Source organism: Talpa europaea (assembly GCF_964194135.1).
Source record: "Talpa europaea genome assembly, chromosome: 6".
In the NCBI taxonomy this organism is placed as follows: Eukaryota; Metazoa; Chordata; class Mammalia; order Eulipotyphla; family Talpidae; genus Talpa; species Talpa europaea.
In genome coordinates, this window is record NC_140072.1 from 41,896,487 (window position 1) to 41,909,565 (window position 13,079).

A 13,079-nucleotide genomic window follows, 5' to 3' on the forward strand; every position below is an offset into this window, starting at 1 on the left:
CTATGGCATATGAAGGCTTAAGGACTGTGCAAGGGTTGAACCACTGGTCTTGCAGAGTCCAGAGGATGGATACACACACACAAACACACACACACACACACACACTCACATTGTTATACAGCCAGTGTGCTTCTGGAACACAGAGGAAGGGATCACCTACTGCTCCTAGGAGCCACTGTAGACACCTTTGATGTCTTCCCCAAATAAGATGTCTTCTTATCTAGGAACTGCCTCCCTCCTCACAAAGACGTACTTCAGATAGTCACATGTGTTCCATAGGACTTTGCATTAGTCAGGATTCATCAAAGAAATAGAACCACGGCAAACACACGCACACACACACACACACACAGAGTAATTTATTGATGGTGATGATTGTGGAGCCTGAGATGTTCCAATATATGTCTTGTCAAGGTGGAGCACCAGTGGTAGAAGTTCCAGCCCAAAGGCCTGCAAACTCAAGACTGAGCAAGAGCCAATGTTCTATCTTCAGTCTGTAGGCAGGAAAAGACCAGTCTTAACCCCAAAGCAATAAGCAGGGAGAATTAGATAAGGCCCACCCACACCAGGAAGGGCTATCTGTTTCAGTTAGTCTGTACATTTAAATGTTAAATTCTGGGAGAAGATATTTGTTAGTCAAACATCAGATGAGGGGTTTGTAATGAAAATATATAAACAACTCATATATCTCAACAACAAACAACTCAATTAAGAAATTGGCAGAGGACCTAATTAGATTTTTCACCGAAGAAGACACATATGAGAAAATATTTTCATCACTTATCATTAGGGAATACAAGTCAAGATCACAGTGATATTTCACCTCAGACCTCATTTCTGTTAGAGTGGCTATTTGCAGAAAGACAAGAAAACAGTAAATGGTGTTGAGGATGTAGAGAATGCACTCCTGATGGTAATGTAAATTAGTGAAACCACTATGGAAAATAGTATAGAGATCCTCAAAAGAATTAAAAAATAGTACCACCATATGATCCAGCCATTCCTTTTGTAGGAAAACACTAACTCAAAAATACATGTCCACTCCTGTGCCCACTGCAGCACTATTCACAGTAACTAAGAGATGGAAACAACCAAAGTGTCCATTGATGAATGAATGGGAAGATGTAATATATATAGATAATGGAACTCTACTCAGCTACAGAAAAAAATGAAACTTTGCCATTTGCAACAACATGGATGGAATTCAGATGGGGGGGCTGTTATGCTAAGTGAAATAAGTCAGATGGAGAAAGACAAATGCCACATCATTTCACTCATATGTGGAAGATAAATTATCAAAGCAAATAAGCAATCAAATCAAAGCAAAACCAAAAGGTTGGAATCTGACAACATAATGGTGGTTACCAGAGGGAGCAGGAGTGGTGTGTGTGGAACAGGTAGAGGGATTGATTGAATGGTGGCAAGTAGAAATGAGATCCTTGGTGGTGGGCATGGCGTGGTATACACAGATGTTAAGATGCGGAGCTCGGGCCTCCGTGGTGGCACAGGTGGTTGAGTGCAGTGCTGTGAAGCTGTCCACTGCCTCTGCACCGTGGGTTCGATCCTGGCCTGCAGGGGAGATACCCACATGGCATGGCAGACCTCTCCTGTCTCACCCGCTGCTCCCCTCAGCAGTGTATTTCAGTCAGTCTGCCTGTTTTGTCCCTCGCTCTGTCACTGGTGAATCCTCTCACCCTCCTGCACATCTGCCTGTACCCTGGTTCTTGTATGCATGAATAAATAAATCTTTTAAAAAAAATGTGAAGCTATACACCTGAAGCTTACCCAGTTTTGTAAACCATGTTTCCTCAATATAGATATATAGATGATAGATAGGCAGATGATAGATAGATTCAAATAAATATTAAACTCATTAAAAAACCCCTCACAGAAACAACTTATGCAAAAGAATGTTTCATCTAACCTCTGGGTACCCGAGGCCCAGTCCCTTTGGCAAAAAATTAGCCATTACAAGCTTCAATGTGATCAGATTCCCTCTGCAGAGGAATTTTCCAACGGGACAGGGACACCATCTGCTCTGCCCAGAACCAGGGGACCCCTGGGTAGCAGACTTCCTCCATTTCCTTCTCAGACCCTAGAGTCTCAGAAAGCCCACTTCCCTCTCCTGAATCTTTTTCCTTGAGTTTTCTTACCTGCACCACTCCAGGATCTGGGAACATCAGGACCTCCCCAGTAGGCCCCCCTTCCACCAGGGGGTCTTCACAGCCTCCTCCCATGTGCTATCATCCTGGACTGGGTGAGTCCCTGCACCCTGACTGGACAGAGCCGCCCATTCTCAGTTTTGCACAATCAGGGTACGAACTGAATACTGTGTGCGTGTGTGTGCGCGCGCGTGCATGTGCGTGTGCATGTGCGTGTGTTTATTACAGCCACTTTTCTCCAGAGACACATTTCCATGAGATGGTCAATCTGCAGAACTGTGGCCCCTCTTGGGGCCCCCTTCATGCAAGTCTGAAAAACTTCAGAGGACAGACTTGAACATCCTTCAGATTGGCCTTTCCAGAGATGCCCTTAAGGCTGATATATAGTTTTAATAACAATTCTAGTTACTGAGGCTTTCCCGTCCATCCTTGTTCGCGAATATACAATGTACTTAAAAAGGAAATGTCAAGGAGGAATGATTTAAAATGAAGCTCTGGCCAGGAAGTGGGGCTTGGGAAACCTGCTTTGAGATGCTTTGTTTTGTTTCCAGAGGAGAAAAAAAGCAGAGCAGTGGAGAAAGTCAATACCACATCCACAGGGCTGTGTTTTTGCAGGGCACGTGGAGACCTGCGGGCCAGCACGGCGCTGGGTGGGTCACTCTGGTCACAGGCCCGAGTGGCCACCGCTGCTGGTTAGGAAGGAGCCTGGTTGTGACCTGATCTTACCTTCCCTCTGGTCGGGTGGGTCACTAGACCTGCTTTGCTCTGAGTCATACGACCAAGCAGTAGGAAGAGGACGCGTATTCAGACACAAATGCCAGATGGACTTAAGACCTAAATGTAAAAATGGAACTTGCCGGCATTTTTTCATATGCCTGCTGGCCATTTGCGTGTCCTCTTTGGAGAAATGTCTTTTAAGTACTTCTGCCCATTTCTTGACTGGATTGTTTACTTTGTTTTTGTTGAGTCATGTGAGTTCTCTGTATATCTTTGTGATCAGTCCCTTATCAGTTATATGGAGTGCAAAGATTTTTTTCCCAACCAGTGAGGGGTCTCTTTGTTTGGTTAATGTCTCTTTTGCTGTGCAGAAGCTTTTCAGTTTGATATAATCGAAGATGTTTATCTTTTCTTTAACTTTCTTTGCTTTGGGTGATGAGTCTTTAAAAATGTTAATAAGACATCAGGGGGAAAATAATAACAATACACAACCACAACATAACAAAACAAAAACAAACAGACAATTACAAACCAGAGACATCCTGCAGGAGGGGAGGAGGGAGAAGGATTTCAGGGAGGGAGGGAGGAGCACAGGGGACTCTGGTGATGGTGCACGGGTGCATGAGTGAAGGAAATTCTATGGGGACTACACCTGAGGGGGGGCAGGCGGGTAAAAAAAGCAAACATTGTTTAAAAATGAACAATGAGGTAAAAAATATATAACTAAAAAGAAAATAAAAAAACGTAACTTGCCAACCATAAGAGAAGTATCTTCTGATCTCATGGTAGGGGAGGAAGGACTTCAATAAGACACAAAAAGCAGAAATCAAGGGACAAAAGATGGTACACTTGACCACATTAAAGCTGAGAACTCGATGTCAAAAGTTGGGTTTCCTGAGTCTTTAATTTTTTTACCAAAAGCAAAAGGGAGGGTCTCGTGGGAAAGCAGGTAGTGTTCTGGTGCCAGACTGGGCTCTAGGTCTCTTGCAAACATATCACCCCAATAATGCACCTCTGTCAGTGAGGCATGAGTGTCTCCTGTCACATGGAGGAAAGTGAGGTTGGAGAAGCTGTTACTTGTCATGGAACAGCAGGGCCCCTGCTACCGTCTCTGCAAACTTCTCCTGTAGACCCCCCAGCATCTCTCTCCTCCTTCCAGGTAGTGCAGGATCCAGTGCCCTTTACAAAATGCAAGTCATACCATATCACTTCACCATCAGAACCTTCACAATTAAATCTATGGTTCTTTGGTGCAGGAAGACCTGGCTCCATGGAGCTAAGCATTTCACTGGTGCCTTGTCCCACGGAAAGCAACCAACATGGTGGTCAGCAGGGCAGGCCCTCATCAGCGCTTTGGCAGGATTCCTTCATTTTCTTTTTTTTTTTTAAGATTTATTTTTATTTATTTATACAAGCACTGGGTACAGTCAGACGCGCGGAAGGGTGAGAGAATTCACCAGAGCCAGAGCGGGGAGCAGAGCAGGCAGAAGGACCGAAGTACACTGCTGAGGGGAGCAGCGGGCGGCAGGAGAGGTCTGCGCACCATGTGGACCCTTGCCCAGTGGCCAGGGATTGAACCGGCGCTGCAGAGGCTGCAGGCAGCTTCGCAACCCAGCGCTCAACCACTGAGCCACCGGGGAGGCCCGATTCCTTTATTTTCTTACCCATAGGCTTTCTCCACAGTATTTTCTTCACAATGTGTTGCATTTTCTTTTTCATCTAAGGTTCTAAAATTTACCTAACTTGTCTAAGGAGATTCCTCTGAAGATTTTCATTGCTTTTATGATCTTCTCAAGGGAAATGACCAAAAACCACCTGCAAATATATTGGGGAGGAAGACACAGGGCAGTGTGATGAAAACATCGAGCTATGTGGACTCTGTCCTCATCTGATGTTGACAAGCTGGGCTACTCTGGGTAGATCTGCTGCCTTGTCTTGTCTGTTTCTGCCTCTGCAAAATGAAGGTTTCAGGCTCAGTGGCCTCCTGCTCTCACCTGCTGTGGTTTCAGACCTCAGCTGGGGCTCTTTGCATGAGGCCAGGATGCTGGGTAGAGAGCTTCCCTCAGGTAGGGCTTCCACCTACAGGGGAGTCCCCTGAGAGCCCACTGGGACCACTGGGCATGGGGCTGGAATGGATCCCTGGACAGTGACTCCCTGGATCCTGGGAATGGCGCAGGTGCAGGATCATTGTGACTGTTCTTTGAGGTAGCCTAATGTTATTTTACAAAGGTAAGTGCTCCCTGAAGCAAAGACAAGAGAAAGGTGGAGGAAAGGAGAAAGACATTAGCCTGTCCTGAGAGCCAGTGGAGTGCTTTGTGCTAAAGGAGTACCTGGACTAGCTCATTTAAGTCACTATGAACCCAGTGAAACAGAGGTTATCACCCTCATCTGATGTTGGCGAAAGCAGGGCTCAGCAAAGCGAAGCAACTGACCCAAGGCCACATAGCTGGTAAGTAACAGAGCTAGGACTGCATCCAGGCTGGTCTAAAGTGGTTGCACTGAGCTGCCCCCCCCGATGGAGGAAGGATGATCTGGAGAGCAAGCTTAAAACAACAGCCCCTGCCCTGTCCTAACCAACTTGAAATCTTATTATAGACCCTGACACAGAGGACAGCTATTCTGGCCAGAAGGGCCATGCTAACCAGCTTACATTGGCCACAGCCAACAAATATTCATGTGCACCCATCTCAGTAGCCCATATGTTCACTTTGGTTCAATGTCTACCTTGTAGACAAATATTCCAGAAGGAAAGTGTAGGTACAGTTCGGGGTCCATAAGGCAGCTTCAGAGTACAAAGGGCCATAAAGTATTCTTGGCACCCGCACCCGGCCCAGCTGTGAGAAGTTGGAGGTGGGAAGGTGGACATGCATTGACTGACTTTTCCTTGGCATTGGTCTGTCAAGGAAAGTGCATAAGCAGGGAAGGTGAGGCCAGGGTGGGGCCTGAGCAGAGAAAGCCCTGAGAGATAACCTGAGGAAGTTGTCATTAGAGCTGGTGTAGGGTAACCGAGGAGTTGGGGTACAAGAACAACAAAGATCCAGATCATGGGGAGAGTTAAGCCAAGCCAGGGTGCTAGGGAAGGAAGAGTCATTTATGTGCCTATGGAGGCTAGAAGCGAGGAGGTGAGTCCGGCTGCACAGTCACTTGGCCTGCTGCTTTTGAGGTAACCCATGCCTCCCGACAGGAAGTGGTCTTGCCCCCCTAGACAGGCGCACCGGTGTGGGTGAGAACTCAGGATGCAGGTGGATTAAAAACTTGTAAGCAAGTTCTCAGCAACACATTCTTGTTTACAGTTTTTGTGTTGTGCTGAACAGGTGGGGAAGGCAGAGACAGCGGGGGTCCAGAATGTGGCGTAGGACAGTGGCCCAGGTTATGAAAGCTGGACAGGATATAACGTGGGAGGTAATTTCCTCCAAGCTGTGGCGGTGGTGGCGATAGAAAGGCAGATGTGGGTCCTCCCCAGATGCACACCAGGCCTGGGGGCCTTAAGGAAATAGCCCAGAAGAGGTAGTCCGGGCAGAAGGGCTTCCCCACCTTGGCTGTGGAATTTTATTTTTCAAGTAATTGGTGGCAAATTAGAAGTGCTCCTTCCAAAGTTTTTAACGTTAAATATACCAAGCATGTTATGAATGTATCACACGTACAGAAGAGTACACAAAATTTATGAGTATTTTAAAGAATGATTATAAAATGAACATTGAGAGTCCACACTGAAAGTTAAAAAAAAAAATAATGTCTTCCTGAAGAGTCCTGGTCCCCCCACAGTCTTTTTCCTTTCCTCCACCAGAGGGAATGGCCCGCCTGACTGTGGTGTTGACATTCTTTTGCTTTTCTTTACAAGTTTACTTCTTAGGTCTGATCTCTGCAACTATATTGTGCAATTTTGATACAGTGAGTGGCAACACAGACCTAGTAGTGCAAAGAACGGCAATGAACTCCATTAGACTGAGGCCCCGGGAAAAGGTTAGATGAGGCAGAGTGTCTGCCTCAGAGGTTGGCCTCGGCTTCCCTGATAATGACCCAATTACCTGATGTCCCGGGAACCAGGCCAAATGGCAGCCTTTTCTGCCAGAACAACTCCAGCCAAAAGACCAGGCGCCGAGGTGCAAGGGGGCAGAGTGAGGCAGCACCTGTCCTGAGAAACCCCACTCCCCGACCCAGACACTTCATCCTCCTCCTCTCCTGGTGACGGGTATGGGCAGAGGTGACCTCACACACCATGCATCAGCCCCGCGGGGCAGGCAGGACCAGTAGAGTGCAGGGGTGGAGTGAGGCCTGGGGGCTGTAAGCCAGGTCCCTCGCTCGCTCTGTATAGTGGGAAGGCTGTGAGGGAGGATCAGCTGCCGGAGGAAGACCCTCAGCGGTGGGAGGCTGAAGACATCTAAGAACAAAGATGGCTACTCTAAATTTCAATTTGGAGAGCTGGCCTCAATTTGCTTTTTTTTTTTTTTTTTAAGATTTATTTATTTATGCATACAAGAATTGAGGTATAGGCCAGAGGTGTGGGGGTGAGAGAATTCACCAGAGACAGAGTGAGGAACAGAACAGGCAGATCGACTGAAACACACTGCTGAGGGGAGCAGTGGGCAAGACAGGAGAGGTCTGCCATATCATGTGTGTAGCTCCCTGGCCGGGGATCGAACTCATGCTGCAGTGACTGCAGATAGCTTCATAGGTTGCGTCTCAGCCCCTTGCGCCACCAGGGAGGCCCTGGCCTCAATTTTCAATAACAGTATTCACTGAATACTTTCTACCAGCCAGACACCCCCACCACCATTCAGTAAAGAACCCAACCACTAATGTCCTTTGAGACTGTGTTTTTGCTGGGGTTTATATCTGGGAGCTAACCAGCAGATGCAGAAGCTTGAAACGTGGGTTGAAGAAAGCTGGGAAAGCCCCTGACAATTTGGGGTGATGTTATCTAAGGTAGAAGGGGCAACCTAACCTTTCACTAACTCCTGGGCTCCTTTCTCTCTCTCCCACCATGGCCATTAGTTCTGGGCATGCGTATCTCTCCAGGTTGGTTGTCTTTCGGGGTGACACTTAACTCCAACACAGGGGCCCAGCTCATGTTTCTGTGTTCCTACCACCACCCTCTGTCTTGGGCAATTTTTTGACATTGTGGGACTAGAAAGAATTTTTGAAGGGAAAGACCACGACATATTTTATCACGATGCAGCTTTGCTTCAAATGGAATGCTCTTTTAGAATTAATCTCCCCAGTTCTTTAGACAAAGCAGGATATCCTAAGCACAAGATACACAGCAGGATAGTTGGTGTCTTTCCCATGGGGAAAATAATCCTTAGAATGTGTCTTCTTCCAGTTGTGCAGCCAGTTAATTCCCTTAAGTTATTATTATGCAGATGTCAAAGAAGGAAGAAAGTGAACATTTAATAAGTGCCTACTGCATGCATTGTATATCTTTGACTGCTGGACTAAAAAAAAAAAAAAAAAAATCTGTCACAGGAGTCCTGCCTTGCATCTAGCCGTGGGAAGTTCTCTGGTTATAGCTGCAGGGAAATCATCTTCTGTTCTCTTCCTGGTCCCTGCCTGTCAGGAGTGAAGGTTGTCCCCCCCAATACTAACACTGAGGAATGAGCAGGGCAGGGCCAGGCCTTCAAAACCAAGTCTTCCCAGAACGGGAATCCCCCCTGCCAGAGTTGGAATGGCTCTTTTTGGGAAACTGAAGCAAGGCATGAGGAAAACCCCTCAGCACGTGCAGAAGCTGAAATTCACCCAGCTTACCCAAGCATCAAACAAACAATAAAACCTCAAATAAAAGATAAACAATAAATGTCACGGTATGCAAAATATTGGCATCTGCTTTTTCACAAGGCTGTGAGTCTAAACTGTTATATTAAGATGAGTAATTCCCATGTGTCCTCTCAATCAGTGAACTTCACCCATGAGCAGGCGAGAGAACAATACAATCAGGACGGCTAAAGGTGATTCCAAGAAACCAAAGGGCAAGAAGCCCGCTTAAGCCTTCTTGGTGCAGAATTGCTGGCAGGACCATGTGAAGAAAAACCCAGAGGTCCCTGTCATTTTTGCAGGTTTCCAGAAGTGCTCAGGAAGGTGGAAGGCAATGTCTGGGAAGGAGAAGTCCAAATGTGATGAAAGGGTGGCGGCAGATAAAGTACGCCACCATTGGGCAATGAAGGATGAGGGATCAGCTAAGGGAGGCAAGAAGAAGGAGGACCCTAATGTCACCAAAGGGCCACCGTCTGGATTCTCCTTGTTTGGTTCAGAATCCCGCCACAAGGTTACATCCACGAACACTAGCATCTCAATGGAGATGTGGCAGAGAAGCTGGGTGAAATGTGGAATAACTTAAGTGGCATTGAAAAGCAGCCTGATGGCAAGGTAATCAGGCTGAAGGAGAAGTGCAAGAAGGATGCTGGTGACTGCAAGTACAAAGGACGCCTGGGTGGTGCCAAGGGTCTCGCTAAAGTTGCCAGGAAAAAGAGAGTAAGGAAGAGGGAGAGGGGAGGAGGAAATGGAGAGAAGAAGGAATAGAAAAACTGTTTTTCTGAGAAAAAAATGAAATTTACCAATGACAATGACAATTTGCCCCCAGATTAATAAATGCTACCCAGCCGCCTGATAAATATTAAATGAGTTCAAAACAAGCGCATGAGATTGGAATCAGGCTCCTTTAATTGACAAGGCAAAGTGACAAGAATGGAGAGTCCCATGGGGGAGGACAGATCTGAGAGCCAGATGTGGTTCCTGTAGATGTATCTGCTCACAGGGGCCTGGATGCCACCCCCAGGACTCAGGGACCCTCTAAGGAATAACAGCAGATAGTTAATTATAATAAAAATCCCAACACTTTATGAAATTATTTAGGTAATTAGCAAATAAGAATTACACCTCTAATTTCTTCTTCCAATTCTGATTTTGAACCCTGGACTCAAAAATAATTGAGGCATTTGTAACAGTTGGAGTTTAACCACTATGGGAGTTAGAGTTTCCTGGGGTAGAAGGAAAAAAAAAAAAGATAAAATATTGCACTAGAAAGTGAAATTAGATTAAAAAAAAAATCAATGAAGTAACCAGGCTATTAAAATGGAAAATAAGTCTGATGTCATTCTGAAAAAGAAAAGGGTTGAGTCACCTGCAGAGCCACTTAATTAAGCACAGGAAGTAACAAGAGAGCTTGAGTGATTTTCCCTGTTAATGTCAGTATTTCAAAATGAGTGAGGCGTTGGGCCAAGAGCCTTCCTTCTAATCAGAGAGTTAAATCGGTTCTTTTGCCCTCAGGATATCTTGATATATTTGAAGTTGATGAAGAGCAAAAAGGAATGTATTAAAAATTATCCCAACTGTACTCAAACAGGGGAAAATGTGAGCTTTCTACTTCAGATCCCTGGGGCAGTGTGTGATGATGGCCAAGAAGCAGGTGGCAGGACCCTGTGAGGCAGGGAGGCCCTCCCAGTGCAGAGGGTGGGGGATGCCATCTTCACAAGGGCAGAGGAAGGTAGGGGAAGGTGTCCCTTGGGATATGATTTTTGTTTCAAATCTATAGCAGCTGAGAGAGTCTGCAACCAGGTTTTAACTGAGATGACAGTGACATGCAGAGAACTCTGCATTCTCCATCTGGGTGGCTTCCTCACCTGCAACCCCCAAATAGAGGGCCCTGTCACTCTCCACCCCTGCCAACCTCCCGGTCTGTTTTGTTGCTCGGAACAGCAGAGTAACTATGTTGGAGTGTCCCAGCCTTATGCCTGGGAAGCCTGGGACCATCCCAGAGTGCCTGGAGTCCCTGGTCCAGAACTGCCTGACCCCAAGATATTGATATAATAAACTAGGGCAAGAACTAAAGACTGTCCCCTGAGGACTAGGGATCAATGCATCACTCCATCCCCAGCCTGAAGTTGTCAAAGGCTTGCTTCCTCTTGGCTGCTAGGATTAGCATGATTCATGCCTATATCTTTTGATGCCATGTTTCATGTTCACTATTCTCATTATTATTGGCCCTTGCTGGTAGTATAGAAAAGTAGAAATTTCAGTCCATAAATCTGACCTGGTTTGGGTTATGTGAGGGCCTGGGCTTGTCAGGAAGAGCTGAACTGTGGAAGAGCATGTGGCTGCAGCGAAGTGTAAGGAGGATGGGGTCTTAGATGCACAAGAGGTCTCTTTTATCCCAAGAGCGGAGTCAGCTTCCCTGGATCAGTATGCTCTGAACAAACTGATCAAAACTTGGCCACAATCAGACAACCCGAGATTTTAGACCGTGCCCTAGGCTCTAAGGATAGCAGCTACTTTCCCAGGGTTAAAAATAGCTAATGTTCCTTTCTTAACAACAATGAATATCAGAAGTGATTTTCCCTCACACTTTATTTCTTTATTTCACTTTGAAATTGACCACAGAGCATGGAGTTTTCGGTTTAACATTCTAAATGTTCTCCTTCCTTTCACTCCACCACAAATAAGGCTACTTAATATTTGGTGCTTGCAATTTTTAACCATTTAGCCAACTGAGAACGAGGTAAATGAATCCAAATCCTCTTTTGAGAATTGTCCTGAAGGCAGCAGCATATACCTGATGCCAACGGAGCATGGGTCGAATGCTGGGGGCTTGGCAATAATAGGATTTAATTCAGATATTGTGAACAGGGGCAGAATCTGCTGGTTAATAAACTCTCAGTGATATTGATTATTCTCACTGGAAAAATCTTTTCTATTAGAGAATGCTGGGCTCAGAGATAGATCATTGGAGGGAGAAGGTAGCAGTGCATCCAAATGAAACTAAAGTGGGTGTGGGTATGAGGGGGATCCAGCATTGGAGCCTCTGTTCCCTGAGCTGCTGCTTTCAGCTGTGTGACTCTGAGTTGCTCACTCCCCTTTTTGAGCCTCAGTTTCCCCATCTATTAAGTGGGGGGGACTGGTGACTTATTTTGCAAGTTCATGTTGAGACTTGTGGGAAGAATTAGCATGGTCCTAAGGGCAAGACATGCACAGAATGCATGTTAGTAACAACAACTGTTGTTCTTGTTTCAGAGAGTGGGTTGAGAAGGCAACGAAAGAGAGACAGATTGAACTTTATTTTTTTTTTTACATTTATGTATTATAATATAGTTACCTCCAAAGTTTTAGCTAACACCTCAAACATGTCACATAATTGTCATTTGTTGTTTGTGGTGAAAACATGTAGAATCTAGTCTCTTAGCCACTTTTTTTTCCACATATTTTATTTTATTTATTTTATTTCATATATTTTTTACATCGTTTTTCATTTTTGTACAATGTATGCATTTTCATCTTGGTTATAGTCCCCATAAAATTCCCACCCCCCTTGTTTTGATCCTATTCCCTCCCACCCACCCCAGTGTGTCACTGGTTTATAGTTTCTTGTTGATTTTGATTTTTACTTTATTATAATTAGTCTTTTTCCTGGTCCCTTATTTAGGTTTTCTAAATTCCTGCTATGAGTGAGACTATCTGGTATTTTTCTTTTTCTTTCTGGCTTATTTTGCTGAACATGATCCCTTCCAAGCTCCATCCATGTTGCTGCAAATTGCTTGAGTGAATCTTTTTTGATTGCTGAGTAATATTCCATGGTGTATATGTACCACATCTTCTTGATCCAGTCATCTATTTTTGGGCATTTGGGTTGTTTCCATACCTCAGCTATTGTAAATAGTGCTGCTATAAACATAGGGGTGCAGGTGCCCTTTTGAATTAATGTTTCTGTGTCCTTTGGTAAATACCTAGGAGTGGAATTACTGGATCATATGGAAGCTCCATTGTTAGCAGGTTGAGGAATCTCCACAAAACTCTTCATAGTGGTTGGACCAGTTTGCACTCCCACCAACAGTGCAGGAGAGTTCCTTTTTCTCCACACCCTCGCCAACATTTGTTGTTGCTAGTTTTTTTAATATGTGCCATTCTTACTGGTGTAATATGGTATCTCATGGTAGTTTTGATTTGCATTTCCCTGATTACGAGTGATTTTGAACATTTTTTCATATGCCTGTTGGCCATTTGCATTTCCTCTTTGGAGAAGTTTCTTTTTAGCTCTTCTCCCCTTTTTTTGACTGGATTATTTTCTTTGTTTTGTTTGTCAGCTCTTTGTAGATTTTTGTGATCGGTCCTTTATCATTAGTGTTGTGTGCAAAAATTTTCTCCCAATCGGTGGAGTGTCTCTTTGTTTGGGTTACTGTCTCTTTTGCTGTACAGAAGCTCTTTAATTTGAAG